At 43.1% G+C, this 17,812-nt stretch overlaps 1 protein-coding gene across 9 annotated transcripts in view; it reads right to left on the bottom strand.

Moving 5' to 3' along the window:
- Positions 1-17,812, bottom strand: part of celf6 (CUGBP Elav-like family member 6) — a gene marked incomplete at both ends in the record, with an annotated part of 154,621 nt that overhangs the window by 86,441 nt on the left and 50,368 nt on the right. The gene's annotated exons all lie outside the window — the stretch shown is intronic.

Genomic DNA, 17,812 nt, shown 5'->3' with positions numbered 1-17,812 from the left:
GAGGGGTAGGGGTGGGGATTAGTGGTGCGCTGCAGACTAAAGTAATTGAGTTGGGTAGTGTTGACACCCAGGCACAGTCAGAGTGCCCATGTTGTGGAACGTGCTGCGTGCGTGTGTGCTACAAGGCTCAGCTGGCATTTGTTTTGTGTGACTGGTGTCATGGTAAAGGTGTTAGCTCTGGATAAAAGGCTGGAGGGGCTGCACAGATACTAATCCCCCCCCCCCTCCAGTTACGGGAGCAGGGTGGAGTCTTCCTCCTGTGAAGCAACATGGACAATCTGTTGCATCAGCTGAGCTGGGCACAGCATGGGCAGAATAAGGGCACAGGCCTTGGCACAACAAGGACAATGTGCTGTCAGCCATCACTCACATGCAAGGCAAGGAAACTTTCAGGAGCTTAAAAAATGTGCTTTGAGTATAACTAGTGACAGGGCAGTGCACTGATTGATAGGACTTCATCAGGATAAACCTCCTGAGATGAAGCATTTCAGGTTCATGGAGATTCTCGATAGAATTTATAAAAAAAAAAAAAAGAGAGAGAGAGACTGCACACTATAGTAAAAGCACTACTTTTCATGAAACTTTTTTCATCTATGCAGTTTTAGAAACTCTCCATCAGCAACTACTCTATCATGCAAGGTGTTTGCCATCCATTAGAAGAGACTTGTTCAATTTTTTTCCCAATGGCGCTTTGCGACGTGGAGACAGAATTTATCAAATGCTGGAGACTTTTTATGTGTTTTGAGTGAGAAAAAAACCAAACTTTTCAATAATGTTCAAATTCTTGAGCTCTGCCTGTACATCTTTTGCCCTGCTGTGGGACCAAAGTAGCCTGAGGTTCAATTGCAAGCACAATGAGAACTTCACAAGGCCCACACAGAATGGAGGACGGCATCCTCTTTTACCATGAGGGTATGCTGCATACCACGGAGCCACTGCGCTGCTCTATTGTGTAACTATGCTGGAATACATTTTTTAGCACAACAAAGACTTCGAACCCTTACAGAAGAAAATTCAAATTCAGCAGCTCTCAAATAAAATCCAATATAAATGAAAATGGGGTAGAATGTTGACAGTTTTATGGTATGTGGGAGATAAGTTAGAAAATACAGTGACTCGGAGCAATTTTCACTGCAAAGTGCCTGTTTAAGCATGACAGGGGCAAAGTAAGGGCCGGGCTCATCTTGATAATTCCTTTCTTAGCCTTGTCACTCCAGCTTTACGACTTAAAGGAATTCCTTGATCTCTTGACATTGATGTAGTTTTTTTATTTCTTTCCAAGGCATTTATCATGTGTTTTTCACCTTCCCTGAAATCGAGTATTTTTTTAGCTGTACTATTCTCATAAACATTCATAACAGAAGATTTTCACATAGATTGTCAACTGCAGGCGAAAAATTCTGTATGTGTAGAAGAGGAGAAGAAGGATTTAAATAAATGAGTTACTGTTGTTTTGCTTTTGTTAGCAATCACTTACATGTATTCTTTTTGTACATAAGGTACATTTTTATTTGTATATATTGAAGAACATTTTGTTCCATTATTTTCTTATTGCATTTTATGAGTTGTAAAAATGTCTTGTTTGATCGTTCCCTTTTACAGGAGTCATTGCAAATTGCACAGTAGACTTGGTTTGGTTTTTCCTCCTGTTAGAAAAATTTGAACTCCATGTCAAAATCTAGACCTCAATGCCACACAAGGGAGAAATTATTTTTTGATCATGATATCCATGTCAATCTATTCATTCATCCATGCAGCCAGTTCACCTTTACTAGAAACAGAACAGTTGTCATATGGGCCAATTCATATTCAAATAGAGTGAATGTGCGTTGATTTTAGGTTGAAGACAGAAACAGATTCTTCCCGCACTGATGTTTTTAACCCATTCAAGGAAAAAATAATCCTTTTACCTTCTATATTCACTTCATTCAGATTTGAGCTGTTGCTTCTGGATACTATCCCAGGGATGTCAGGATGCACGCACACATGCACACACACACACACACACACACACACACACACACACACACACACACACACACACACACACACACACACACACACACACACACACACACACACACACACACACACACACACGCATCCATACCCTATTTATGATCAAGAATAACCTTGCATATGTTTTAGGATTATGGGAGGAAGGTGGAAGCCAGAAGGACTGGATAAAACCGACACAGAGACATGATTCAACCTCTTCACAGAGGCCCGCTCATAGAGTTGAAACTGAGCCCAGTTGCTATGAGCTAGCAGTGCTAATAACAGCTATTATTTGGTTTCTGAAGAGAATTACCATGTCGATGCATAGAGATTGAAAATATCCAAAAGGATAATGACCAATCACATGAGACACCAATATCATCAGTCTGTGACCCATCCAGTTACAATGGAAATGGGATTTTGTCTCCTTGCCTCCGCAGCAAACAACATTAATAACCTTTTTAGAACCGTAAACTTAAGCATTGACATGATTTTAGCTTTTTTCGATATAAAGCAAACACAATCTTAGTCTAAAACACCACTCCAGAACACCTACAAAAGGGAAACTTTTTGACATGAACGTGACAAAACTCTAATGAGGAACAGTAAGCAACTGCACCTTTCGGACTCAAAAGCATTTTTACACTAACTGGAATTTAAGCGTGGAGATGAGTTGCTGCTTTGTGTCTCTGGTATTTTCCGAGGCATTTTGCAGTGAAAATAGTTTTAATACTGGAGCATTTTCTACCTTATCTGCAGCATATCATGAAGCTGTCAACTTCCCAACCAATTCTCATTTATATTAGATGTTATTTGAGACTATTGAGTTTGAATTTGTACGCTGAGCAATGTCACCAGAGGACACCAAATCTTTGTTATGGTAATTACAGCTCAGTGAAATTATGTAGATGAAACAAATGAACGGGCCAAAGTTTCAGTAAGCAATGCACTTGGGAAAAATGCAGTATTTTCTAGCTAGTAATCTTAGAGGGGTGAGTGCAGCTTGATCAGAATTCAAATCAAAGCAAAGCGATATGACAAAAAAATTAATTCAACGCACATAAAAGCAAACACTGCTCTGACTTTCCTCCCAGGACAAATCTGTGACATCCCAGATAGGGGAGACAGGGAATAAGGAATAATCAAGGAATAATCAAGTAGTGATAGGAGAAACATTATCACCTATCAGAAAAAAAAAACATTAACAGTGTTTTTCCCAATAGTCCCCTCTTTATATTTCCTATTTGTTTTTCCCCGTCAACAGGTGGTTGAAGGTATAAATAGTTGATCCTGAGTTTATGGATTCACCGCCAGTATTACTCAAGTAGTAGCACCATTGCGGTGTGTTCAAAGAGAGAAGTATGATGACTAATTTCGCCTTGAATGCAGTCCATTTGGCCCCGCTACCAACTCAGAGCAGCCCATTACTGCGGCTCTGAGTCACAAACCTCGAGACCTGAGGCTGTCGGCGAGCGTCGCTCCGGCTGGGGGCGGCGGGCGTTCAAACACACAGACAAGCAGGCATACATCCACTCATGTGCACACAAACATGTTCTGTCTGCTTCTCACACTGTCACACCCATGCATAAAATCTGTCTCTCTGCCTCACCCCCCCCCCCCCCCCCCCTCTCTCTCTCTCTCTCACACACACATACACACACTACTTCCCCAGGAATCTGAGCTTTTTATAGAGCATCTGTGTGTTGGCGTGGGCAGCGTATGGCCGTGCTGTTTCACCCAGCTCAGACTGGATCTCAGATCAATATCCTGTCCCCCGCCGGCCAACTAGTTCAAGCCGGACAGGCTGCGTCTCAAAACCTGTCCTTGTGTTTTTCACTTTTGCTGCCTCTCATACATGAGAAAAATAAATGTGGTTATTATTTAAGTTGCTTTAAAACATGCAACAAAAATGTTATCAAGGCTACTGATTCAGACAGTCTAATTTTTTGTCCCTTATGCAGCTGAACTTTGTTTTTTTGTTTTTGATGTTAAACTGCTCTGAATCCATGTACGGGTAACTGTCTAGAATGTTACGCTCTTGTGCTTGCTTCTGCAAACATACAAATAACGAAAACAAGTGCTGAATACAGAACACAGACTGCAGCAGGCTTCTTCCACTTCATATGTTTGCCAATCCTGTTCTTGTTGGGTTTCTGTTTGTTTTTGCCCCGGTGCTGTTATCGCCGATGTGTAGGCGATCTATTATGCTGCCCCTTTCTGTGATGTAAAGTAAATTATTCCTTTTTCTCTTTTTCCTTATATATTATTCCACAACATGTACATACAATCTGATAGTGTAACGTTATTGTAGCAATCACAGGCTCTTTGTTAGCACTGAGTATATCCTCAGATATGGCATTATTGATTCGCTCCATGTTTATTTGTTGAACTTTTTTCAAAGAGCCATGTTTAAAAGCAAATTGGTCCTGGCTCCTAATTCACAGTAAAGATATCACATCTTTCTCATGACAGAGTTCTCCCGTTCTGAAAAAAAAAAGCTCATTGAGAACCGGGAGTCATTCATCGTCTAATAAAGCACAATGGACATAATGCACAAATGCCATGGTAACCACCATGACCATTACTTCCAAGGGGAAGTGTTCATAATAATCCCTCCATGAAATTTTCTTTGTCCACTTTAACCATAGTCAATAATATTCCCCACGTGTAGCCCGAATGTCAAGTATTTACTTCCTGAGTATTTTCTCACTGAGAAAGATTAGATTAATTATGTGTCACATTCAGTTTGTGTTTTCGAGGCTTTTACAGAGGATTTTTTTCTCAAATTTGCACAATTGACATGACAAGCTCCTCATACATTAATTTAAGTTACACTCTTTCGCCATTGCATATATTAATAGACGTTCATGAAAAGAAAAATGATTGGATGAAAAGAACAAACCAACTGCATGCAAATTCCATGTTCAATCTTCAAAATGTAAATTGGAAATAGGAAAAGATGGGTGATATTTTATTCAGCATTAATAAAGATACAGAAACTGATTTGGGGTATAGATTTAATTGTCAGTTTAGTGGATTTAAGCCAATCCGAGCCAAGCTTACACTTGACCTCAAAAGCACAAATTTCTATTCAGCCAGATTATCATTCAACGTGCAAAATATACATGAATAGCATTCATGAATCCATCTATCTACATTTTATATAGAATTATATTTTTGAAGAGTTGACTCTGGAGTTCAGCTCACGTCTACTAGATTGTGCAGCTGAGCTGAGCTGAAGTGCTGTGATCTCTAAGGCTACTTGGGCCCTTTCACAACCCTATCAGGCTTTGACGGCCCCTCATGATCAAGGTGACTTATGGGGGAGTGTTTGGCACAGTGACGTTGCGGTCGGGATTTCATTCCCTGACAGATTACAGTGTTGGACAAGCTGCCACTCGCAGCGGTGTGGCTGTGATGGCTTTGATAATTGAAGTGCTCAAAGGTGCATGGGTTGGACAGATGAAGCCCGGCCAGTCAATGGATCAATAGAGTAATCGTGAGCTCCAGGTGCAGGAGTGCAATGGGCCAGGTGGCAAAGGCAAACAGAAAAAGGGGTCACAGGGAATTTACATCCACATTTCTATTATTTCTTTTTCACACAGAAATATACCATTATGGCTGTGAAAAGCACAGTACTCATGAATCATTGAGACACACGGGCCTTGGATAATGTATGCGATGTACAGTAAAGTGATGTCAGAAATCAGCCGTACCTTTCACAAATATTGAGCCAGCCGGTGTCCTCTTACCGGCAAGTGACATTTACACGTGTATTTGTTGGGGTTCAGCTTTTAGCTCCCCCAGTCCCATTTTGCTGATATAACCATCTATTTGCCTGTCTTCTTGCTGGCAAATAAGCAAACAGACTGCTCAGCATTCACTGTGTGGCAGCAAACAGATTTCATAATCATCACTCGTGTTGCTCACAAGTCAATAGCTATGACTTTATCGCCAGGAAAACACACAGACGGTTTGTTCATGGACTTAATTGAATAGGAGTCGCTGAGCCCCAGCGTCATGAACGCAAAGTCATTTTCATATCGCTCAAATGTCACCAGCCGGTGAGGTGACAGGCTGCTCAGGCCACCTGTCAAACCTCCCCGTGACGAGCTCAACCAAAAAGAAAACACCCACAGCTTACTGTTAAAAACAGACTCTGGCACACAAATGAGCTGAATCTGAATGGTTGCATTCACTGCGAACAAAAGTTGCGTTTTTTGTAATTCTGGGAAAGCATTATTAACCCACAACGCCATTTAATCTCAAATTGAACAGAAGGAACAGCCCATAATACTCAGTGCTGGACAAACAATACACTACACTCTATAGAATCTATTGCGGGATTGTGTCGTCCAGCTCGCGGGTTCATACGGGAAGTACAGAACAGAAAAAAGATGATAAATACTGGTTTGCCAAAGGGAGGTGTGTTGTGGGGAAAGAAGCCTCCAGGATCCATGGGGATCAGCACACAGAGATGGTTGGGTGTGAGTAAGACAGAGATGATGATTTCTAATCTATTGGGGTCCCCTGAGAATGAGAGGATCCGTCACCAGTAAGAGATGGACCGATTCAACTACCCATAGCCTTAACACATACACACCCCCTGGTAATTTACACTCATCCATGCCATGACTGAATCTGTATGAAGGTGAAATGCAAAACGGTGTGTATGAGAAGAAGATTTATCCCTGTCTTTAGATGTTAAGTGGATGCTTGTGCAGAAGGACAAAGGATTAAATTCAACCTTTTACATTTACCTGATGCTCTTAGTCGGGGCCGCTTATCAGGATGGACTTGAATTGTTATATCACCAGTGTGTCAAGTAAGTCATAATAAGCACAGTATGCATGAGGGTCAGAATGATTGCGACAGGGGCACAGGATGACAATGACACAAAAAAGAGTTGCAATATGAAAAGAAATAAAGAGGAAGAAAGTGACAAGGTCAGACAAAGATAAATGTCAGATGCCAGAGGCCAGGGATGTGATCCAGAGGTTGAAGAAGAGGAAGAGGAAGAGGAAGGAGAAGAAGGAGAAGGAGAAGAAGTAGAGTGTATAGGAAGCAGTTTAAAGAGAGAGAACAATAGTGAGTGAGAGTGAAAAAACACATCCACAGCTCATACAGAGTAATATGGAAGTGGAAAAAGAGCAGTATTTGCAAAGAGGGAGTAAAAAGTTAAAGCAGAAACAGGGAAGTATAGTGAGAAAGAGAAATAGCCAATTAGCAAGAAGCCAGCAGGTATGCTTTCTCTCCGTAGCCCCCTCCCACATTTTGCAACCCCCCCCCCCCCCCATCCTTGGCATGGGGTATGGGTATGCGTGTGTGTGTTGAGGGGGGTGGGCTAATGCTTTCCGGGCCCTAAAGAGCAGGGAGTTGCTATAGCAACCGCCTGGCACACTCTGTCTCCAGGGAAACGGAAATGTCACAGCTTAAGAGGTCTCACAGAAAGCGAGTGAGGAAGAGAAAAGCGAAGAGAAAGGTAGAAGGAGGAAAAATAAGGAACAGGTAAGTGTGAGGTAGCCCGGTGATGAGATCGATGCTCTGCTCCTTATCTTTGTAGCAAGGCTGTCACATTATCTGTGGAATTTCGGTACAATCAGATTAATCATCTGGCGGTGCCCTCCAAACCACCCACTCGCTCCGTAACTAAGTTTACTGTCTGATCGGATGACAATGTAGATGTTAATTTTGAGTCGGGTTCCTTACTCACAAGCTGAAACCAAAGTTGTCCACACCTGAGTGCAAACACAACCCATAGCTCCTTGGGGAGCTAATCAACCTTCATTTATTTAATCAAATATTTACTGTCATAAGCAGCCGAAGAGCCTGAGGGTTTGGTGGGAACACCGGAGTCCGTACTGCAGCATGTGGCGAGGGTGACTGTGACCGGTGTTTGCTACTGAGCTATGGGCTGACCCTCCAAATCACACATTAGCCAGGGCTGACTAGCTGAAAACCCATTAACCTGAATGGCCACTGATTGCTCCACTATTAACACAGTCTGACTCCTCTCCTCCAGGGCTGTACCCACTTACACAGGTGCTTCAGCACCCCTCAAGGTCTTGGCTTAATCAGGGTAAACAAATGTTGTTTCTTTGTCATGGCCGCGCCACCTTGTTTGATGTATGCCACACGTTGCCGTCATAGTTGGAGCAATTTTTAAATGTACTAATTGCATCCATCTGGCATAATTGACCTTTTGTGCGGGTGCTGTCAGCATTCAGAGAGGATGTTACAATTGCATTGGTAGACACTAGAAGAAATATAATGTATGTGTGGGTCCGTGTCAGGACGGGGACAGTAGGTTCTTGGGGAAGGGAAATGGCCAGCTAAATGGAGCATTTCTCCAGCATGCTGCTGCGTGCCTGAGAGTGTGGCCTGGCCATGCCTAATTTATTTCCTCTTTTGTCGTTGTTGTCTCCATTCCTCGGTTGATTAAACCAACCTCATGCAGCTATGCTCAACAAATAGCCTAATTGAGTACGACCTTGGCAAATGATATATCAGCCCTATCCTCCAAAAACACCACCTGCACCAGACGCCCATCTCCCCAGCCCATCGCTCTGTGGGCCGCCGCACCAGGCACAACAAACATAAACAGGGGATTCGCCTCCACAGCCAAAGTCATTTCTTGCACGACCTTTCCCACAAATCACGGCGATGACACAGGGCTGGATGGATCACTGAAATGGGACACATTTGTATCACTTAGACCTTTCATCAGATGCAAGCAGATACTCATCTATTATTCCCCCTTCCATTTGCAACTTTCACCCCATAGCCTGCACATGGAGGGTAAAATAAGTGAACAAAACATTCCTATCTCTGCTCCATGCAGCAGCTGCAGCAGGCTTAAGCAGCACAGAATTCTCATTAAATTTCCATCCCGTCTCTGTGTTTAGATGGGAGCTGGAATGAGGGAATGAAGGGGGGCTGGTAGTTTGTGTTCAAAGGGGCCTGCTGTAGAAGATCTGATGGCTCTCTCAGTGCAGTCTCTGGTGGGATCTCTCACAGGATACAGATGCCTGCTCCGAGATGGCTTCATACCTAATGAGTCTGAGCTCCAGCAGAGCTGCACACAAAGCAGCGCTGCCCTCGATTCCCTGTTTGTTTGCCACCGCCAGCCCCACCCTTGCTGTCTCGCTCACTCGCTCACTCAGCACTGAGCGATGTGCCTGCCCACAGCTAGTGTGTGACACTGATGTGTTTCTCAGGAGGGATGCGTATCCTGCAGGTAAACACCTGGAGGCTGAAAAATCACCCTCCCAAAGCAGGCGACAGGGGCTGTGCTGTAGCCAGGGACTGTTAACAGAGTGAGACTCATCCTTCTGCCTGTTTCCTTGCCTGCTTCGTTGTCTGAATTGAAGCAGTGGTCCTCAGGTCCAGGTTCTGAGTGGATATGCTTAAATGCTGTGATCTGAAGCATTTTCGAGAGTTTCTTGAACAGTTTGATGGTTGCTGGATTAAAACTAAATATACATAATAGAAAAGAAAAGTTATGGGGACTTTGATTACTTGACTGTAAACTCTGAGCCAATGCCATTGAGAAGAATCCAAGATATCAGATACAGTCAAAAATGCCAGAAAACAGAAATATTACCAATGTCTGCTTATTAAGAAACTTGTGACGGTAATTTTAGTATTCTCAGCCTTTTTTAATCTCACTTGAAGAAATCTTGTTCACAATGTTATTTACGTCCCTTAATTAAGAACATTTGTATAGCATTGCTTTTCCTGTTCTTCTGATTATAAAGTGTGCATAAAGTCTATTCACATTCAGCATCTCAGTATCACAGTATCAAATCCTTGTAATTTTACACCAGTATCATTGTCTTGCCAGCTGCAGCTGTGCCTGGAACACATTGGCAAATGAAGAAATCCATAACAAGCTGAAGTTAGCTGTTGTAAACCTTACCCAAACAGAGCATTGGCAGCCCTCTGAAGCTTCTTATTTCACTCTTTTGTCATGTTTAATTTGAACTCCTAACAGTGTGACAGAAAAAGTGAAAAAAAAACAATACTTCTTGTGGAAGTAGTTTATGCTCAAACAAAATTCATAAATTCACAGTGTTCTCATTCTCATACATGTGAAGGAGCTGTCTTTTCTGTATTCCAGTTTATGTATGTATGAACTTGTCCTTGTGTGTTTGTGTGTGGCAGACCCCTTGCTGTGGTGACCTCTACTAAAGACACAGAGGGGACAGTGGCTTGGTAAACAGAAGATCTTCCTCCCGCGTCCCTTAGAGCCATGCTGCATCTGGCCTCGAGGTGGGATAGGGACGTGCTGATAAAAATAGGTCACTCTGCCAATATATGCCCTCCGAGGCTGGCGAGAGGTTAGCACAGCAAGGAGAGGGAAGGGACGTATGTGTCTGTCTGTCCATCATCCTCATCCTGCTGGGAGATTAGAGGAGGGTTGTAGGGAAGAATAAGAGAAACAAGAGGATTCTGCTCTACCCATGCCGTTACACAGAGGTCAGATGTTGTTTTCAACACCTGCGCTCTCTGTGCTGCTAATAATTTCAGTGACGGCATCCACAGGCATCCATTTTTAAAATCAAATGGAAAAATCACACTGGGGGGGTAATGCATATTGAGCTCATTAAAATTTCACTTTAGGACTATTTTGACGCGCTTCAAGCTTCAAGACAGCATGCTGTCGAGGGCGTGTGAGAGTAAGTCCCTTGAGGCCACTCACAGGAGACAAATTGCAGGGGGTGTCAGTGTTCTCTACCATCCAGGGCCATTAATGCATACTTCACTGAGGACTGATACAGTCCACAGTTCTCATGCCGTTAGGACCCAGCCCAGAATGAGCCGTCATCTTTTGGAAGCTGGCCGTCCCAAGGCAGAATGGCTTTAATCAAAGCTTGTGCAGGGCCAACAGTCACTCGGGACAGGTTTCATTGTGAGTTAAGTTATATGAGTGACCTCCTCCCTCATGGGATGGAGAGATTAAACAATGAAGAAGTGGCATAGACAGATGGAGCGAAAGGATCTGTCTATATGGCTGTCCTCATTACTTTAACATCACCTGAGATATCTGCCATTATCATTTGTTTAGAGCCTCCATTCTCGAGGTAGCTGAGCAGAAGCATTTAATCCACATTTACATGACAAAGAATACGCCTGTATCTGCAAAACCTTCTTCACTTTTGGGGGGTCCGTTTATACGACACCAGTGTGCGAATCCACTGTATCCACAAAGTTTTTATACCGGCTCCCAAGGTGGAAAGATTCTTTCATGGTCGCTATTCGCCCCTGCAGAGACTGCCGGAGGCTCTGGAACACTGTTACTGCACACGCACACCTCTGCCCCTCCCTCCCCTTCCTTCTGCTCATCCACTTATAAACAAACATGGCGGCCCGTAGTGGTATGACTCGTGGTCCATATTATAGTTTTACAGTTGAGACTCACCCCTGATAGCATCCGATGCGTCATCAGTCCATACGGGTGTCGGGTTCTCTCCATTTTCTTCACGTTTATAACGTATTGTTCTCTGCACACACGTCTGTGTGGTTTCATTACAACATCACGCTACAGCGCCCTCCAGTGGCCCGGCATACTAACTACACTGTTGTCTGTGTGTCCGATGCTGCAGTGTAAACGCACTCCTTTTTTTCCAACGGACAAGGTCTTGTCACATGAAACGTTGTCGTGTAAACAGGGCCTTAAACAAAATCAGTTCTTCCTTCATAACTATCAATCAGCTGCTTATTTTATCAAGCACCCCACATCACTGACAGTCCACACCAGCAGGGTTACACCATCATAAGACCCTAATAATGTATTCCTTTTACCACTTTCCTGCAAATGTGCCAGGGGATTTATTAAAAACACTTCCCATGGTTAACAATTTACATATGGCCAATATCACAAGACTTCATTAAATATATAATCTGGGATCACATCTCTCCTCACATGTTTGGAAATCCAATTATTGCTTTATCAAATTGGATTCCGCTGTTATTATTTTTATTTTTTCAGGGTGTGGTGCCTGGCAGCAGGATGATGAAATTGGTGCAGTTTAATATGAGCGCTGCTGATAAATGTGTTTGGTTTCATCACTGCAGCTGTAGACAGTCCAAAGGGCAGGCACGGTGCTCTGGAGCATGGGCCACTGCTGGGACGACTTCTACGTTAATCATATTACAGCACAGCTCCAAGGTGTGCAGAGGACATTTGCACACAAGGAAATGTGTGTAGGACAAAAGTGGCAAGGCAGCACCCCAAGCCGCAGTGGGGAAGCTGGCTTGTGGTTCTGCTTGGACAGAGGAGTTGTGTTTACTGTTTAAGGATGTAAGGATGCAGCGAGACTGTAACTTTTTTTTTTTTTTTTTTTTTAGGAGGAGCGTAATTAGCTGTGAAGCGTCAAATAGACAACAAAGAATGCAACATGAAACTGCCTCTGATGCGCATCCTTGAACTATCTATGAGGAGACGCCGTCTTTACAGAACAAAAAGATCCCTCGTCTTTGTCTCTTGTGTCCTCTGATCTCTTCTCTTTACACTTCCATCTACATGTTTTCAAAATAAAAAAACAAAGGCAAAAGAAAAGGAAGGATTCTCTTTGGGGCCAGTGTGATAAAATAGTTCCTCACAAGATTTCCCTGAAAGTAGGAAGAAAGTGGCAGTCCCCAGAGTTCCTGTGTCCACTCTGAATGACACTCCGGCAGCCTCCCTCTCTGGGGATCCACTATTCACACGGCACAGGGAAAAAAGAAAGAGGGAAAAAAAAAACACAAGAAAAGTAAAATCACACTCCTGCTTTTCTTCTCTTCTCTCATCTTTGATGCTTCTCTGGTACAAACCTGGGTTTTCTCCTGCGCTTTGTAACACCACACAAATGAAAACATGCGAGTGGAGGCAAAGAAAAAATGAGGCACCCTAAGGTGGAAAGATAGTGTAGGGAGTGAACTAGGGGAATACTTTGGCTGTTTTCATACAAACAGCAAAACCAGAGTGTGAAGTGAAACATCTTGTTAATGTGCTGCCTACAGTACAACCTTGGCCTAATAGGCTCCCTAATATTCCCCAAAGAATGTAAATGTGTGTTTTGTCTTGCGTACTTATGAATGCATAAGATGGGCCTATCTACTGACCCATGTTGACCTATGAGGGGGGGGGGGGGGGGGGGGCTTCACTTTTAATGGACTAGTGAGTGAATGAAAATGAAAAAGCCCTGGCTTTTTAAAGTTTCTAATAGTGGAGGCAATGGGCAAAAGGACACTCGGTAAACAGACAGAGGGCATGGAGGCTACTTGAAGAGTGATTGGTGGGGAAGTTTAGCAGCTTTCAGCTGTTGATGCTGTTTCCAAGGTGTTTTATCTGCAGAAAATAACCCTAAAAAATGTTCTTCCCGAATTAAAAAAAAAAGAAAATACTCAGACAAAAATGAAAATGATTCAAGTGTGAATGAGGCTATAACCTTCAAAACTCTGACTCCAGGTATTCATGTTGTTGATAAAAGTACTATTTACTCTCCAGAACACCCACAAAAAACAGCATCCTGCAAATGTAGATAGCAGATTAACAGCTGTAAATGAGGAGAGATGTGTTGTATCAGCCCAGGAGGTCGATAGGTGAGTCAAGCTGAGCCATAGCTGCATCAACATCAAATGAATAGATAACTTAAACAGCAGTGTCAAGGAGTCCTGTCCAGACAACAGGGCGATGGTTATGACAGTGAACAGAGTTTTGTACCTTGGCAAAAATAAATTAAATAAATGAAACAAACAAAAAAAATTCTATCCACTATTATACGTATATTCAACAAACTAAAATATAACGCAAGCAATAGCCTCTCATGTTTACTGCACTACTGATAAACACATTTTCAAGATTAAAAAAAATGTGAATGTTGACTGTTGAGACAGCAAAATTTTAAAGTTAACATGAAATATATTATCATATGCAAAACACCCACAAACAACACCGTGATAACAAATAATTAGGACGTGAAGCTGACAGGCATAAATATAGACTTGTTAAGTCTCAACACTTTGCCAATAGCTAATCAGAACGAGGAACTCAATGTCAGCATGTGGTGTCCCTCAGGACCAGAGGGTGTTTATGATATAGGCTCTCAAATCTATTCGTGTCATCTCCTGCATTGGGGATTGAGCTGTGAAAATGGGTCCAAAAGATACCTTTACATCCAGGATCGTATCCGTGTACCTCCTCCTTCTCCACCTCCTGCTGCTTGGCTGCCAGATCTCCATACAGCTTCCGGGCCATATGCGAAGAGACACTCACAACATTATCTGGATCCCCTGTCTTTCCTGTACCCTGTCCACCACAATCTATTTATTTATCTTGATCCTGAAAATAAGGGGACGAATGGAAACACACCTTTTTTCATTATTTTTTTTCCCTCATTCAAGTGCTTTCCAGCTGACTTAAATTCATATTTATGCTAATATGCGGCACCTCTTTCCGCCTGAGCCTCGCATGGGAGATGGGAGCCAGGCTAGAATTAATGACATTGCATCGGCGGTAATGTTTGCCGCGTTTCATTAGCTGGTATATCTTTAATTTCCAATAAACACAGTAATTAGGGGAGGTATCCGCGGAGACAGGCCCTGGCAGGCTGCTGCTGTGGTAACAGCTGTAACCGAATCTGCACAGAGGTAACAGCAGTCAAGGAGGACTTTCAGCTTAACCAAATCCTGCCTCGCAGTTGGAAGGGCCCCGATTCAATTATATGAAAATGAAGCCCGCCACAGTATCAGTCCACTGAAAAGTCACAAGACGGAAAGACAAAACCAACAGCAGCTGCAGATTGACGCCTCTTCCTATCTGCATCTATGAATAGTAATGAATTCTGAAATGCATGTATACATTACAGCTATTTTATTGACTGCTGTTATAATCAAAAGTGACATAAATGTTGGCGTTTTTTGTTTGAAACATTAAAACCAGTATCTCCCTTTGCTTCAGCTTTCAAAAGCCCACTCTTTCAAAGAGCACTTAAGAGGGAGGGGAAAACATTCACAGGATGTTCCAAAAAATCAGCCCTCACATATTACACTGTCTCTTGCTCACTGTGAGCACAAAGGGCAGTGGAATGGATTAATCCTACACATTATAGTCAAAGGACTAGTGAGACTCATGTACAGAGAGGCAATTTACCATCCTGACCTTTCAATCTTTAAAACACTCTGCATGTCCCTCCCTTCCCCCTAGCATATATACTTCTGAATTCTTTCCTCTGACGCACGGACTGCAATCATCTGAAGACTTCTTCATCTCAACAAGCCTTGATGAACACAGTGAGATCAAGATGGAGGAAGAAAGAACGACAGACAGAGCTCAGGGTTTGACTAGATGGGGGGAGATATGATGATTATAGAGACAAAGGGACGGATTTCTCCTGGAGAATGGATACAGGCGAGGTAACTGAGCGGTTGTGCTGGGTAGGAGAGGGAGGCTGTAATAGAAACTGACACCGCCTGCATTCCCAGTTCTGACCTCCCAGTCGGAGTGTCCTGTTTATTTAGAGACAAACAAATACTGAACCACAAAGAGCTAATAGGTTGTGCCGGGTACTCTAACTCAGTCACCCCAGTGCAAGGAAGGGATGCTGAGTTGAAACTGAATGGCACAGATGATATAGGGTTTGAGGGAGGCTGGTCTTTATTCTCTCTAACTATTATCTTAGTAGGCTGAGAAACAGTGATGTAATGTTTTAGTTGTCAAGGTAGATGAACTGAAAGGCTATATTTCGGCCACCCACTGACCTAATGGTTCAGGCAATTACCACACAACCACAATGTCCACAGTTTGGTTCCCAGCTGAGAAACCTTTATGACTTGTCATATCGCTCTCTCTGCCCGTTCTGGCTTTCTCTAGAGTTCCAAAATCTTATAACATCAAAAACCTGTGTCCACGACCAAAATACATTTGTTGTTCTTATTTTTGGGAGACACATAGGTGAAACTTGTCATTTTAGCATTTTTTTTCTTAACTCACAATCAGGGACCAAATGCAAACATCTGAAATGGTCCTTTGTTTTACGATGCTCTTCTGGGTTAGTTTCTTTCTGTAAACTCAACTGCTATTGGCATAGTTTGGGTCAATCTAAGGATTGTTTACGTAACACCTTTGACAACACTGAATAGCTAAAAATTACTCAAACAAATACAAATAATTCAAATTCTTTATCACTATTCTTCAATTATAGTTTTTGATTTTGTCTCCTTTACTATCACTTCAATGTTCTACAACTTTTCTTCTTTTTTTACATATTATTTGCTTGGTTTGGTGTTCTCTGGACAGTGCTTGTGGGGGGTTTTTTTTGTGGGGTTTTTTCCATTTGTTCCTCAGGTCCTGTCCCACCCTTCCTCTGTTCACCCTCCAAGCGCTACAATCCTCACCAGTGCTCCAGTTCATGCCGAAGCTATGGAAAGGTCACGGCTCACTGGTTGGTCCCTACGCAGCCAGTCTCTCCTGCTGACCTCCATAGGAACAGGTCCAGCATCCAACTAAGCTCATTGAAGCCCCAAGCCCAGTTTGGCTTCTCAGCATGCATGATTCATAATGTCAGACATCTCCATATCCACCGTGGTCAACAATATCAGCCTGGGATCATGTGCCGGGCCATGATTTAGCAACAGTGGCTTACCGATCCCGTTCAGACTTCGCACAGGAGAACAATAAGAGTTGACATCTCCATCTGCTGCCATGAATTACCGCCCTTTTCTCCCTTTGCTCTCTGCAATGAGAGAGATTCACAAGGAGAGAGAAAAAGAAGCTCGCTCACTTTGGAATCGCCCGCACCCTAAGTCAAAAAAGCAACGGGGCTCAAGCTGTGCCTCTCCACCCTCCCATCCCAGTCGATCTTTGGGTGAGCATATGGCCTGAGATTCGACAAAGTGCAGCGTCTCGGCAGGCTGGATTAGGGATGGAGTAACAGGCTGCGAGGGAGTGGTGATGGACACTTTGGCGGGAGCACGCCGTAATCTACCCAGCAAGGCAGAGCACAGATGCTGGGCCAGGCAGGGAGGCTCACTCCTCGTTAAGGGTCCATTACAGAAAAGTCCTCGTTAAAGAAACACCACTGCGAGGAGAGACTGTCCGATAGATGAGCAGGAAGCAAGGGGAAAAGATTTAATTAAATATTTAATTAATAGCCCCACCAATTTCAGCACGATCATGTCTCTATCTCCCTCATTAAAGATACTGCAACCTGGTTGGGAGAACCAAATTCAACCCGGGCCACTTTTTTGTTCCCCCCAAAAAACCTGTTAGATATTTAGTCTCCGTTGGGTGTCTCTCCCATAACCGCATCCCCTTTGTACCCTTGGCTTGACTAAATTTCACCGCATATTCAGCTCGCTGTCTGTACCTTTCTGACAGGCTTATGTGGTAAAAAGCTTTTAGTTAGCCAACCACAGAGACGGAAAGGGAGCAAGAGAAGCTCGAGGAATTCTGCTCAATTGAACACTGGGGAGGACGTTAACGTGGGGCCCCAGCACCTCTGCCAAAAAGAGTTAGCCCTATTTGATGTTTCAGTGTTTATAAAGAGACAGCGATATGAATAGGCTTCAGCCAGTGAGGGAGCAGCAGGTGCAGATTGGGACAAGCCAAAGTGATGATGCTGATGACTCAAACTCTACACTGCAATAAAATTAAATTCTGCAACCAGTGATTTATCACAGCGTCATTGTTCTCTTAGCCAAAAAGAAAGAAATCCTTATGCATATTTTATACAAATTGCATCTTCATATAGTGGTGAGCTTATTTGATTCAGTCGCATCTGCTGCAGGTAATAAAACGTCAAAGTTGTACAACTACGCTTATGATACATTT

This window comes from Blennius ocellaris (genome assembly GCF_963422515.1).
Source record: "Blennius ocellaris genome assembly, chromosome: 1".
In the NCBI taxonomy this organism is placed as follows: domain Eukaryota; kingdom Metazoa; phylum Chordata; class Actinopteri; order Blenniiformes; family Blenniidae; genus Blennius; species Blennius ocellaris.
The sequence above is the reverse complement of the archived record's forward strand: the minus strand, read 5'-3'. Positions and strand labels throughout refer to the sequence as shown.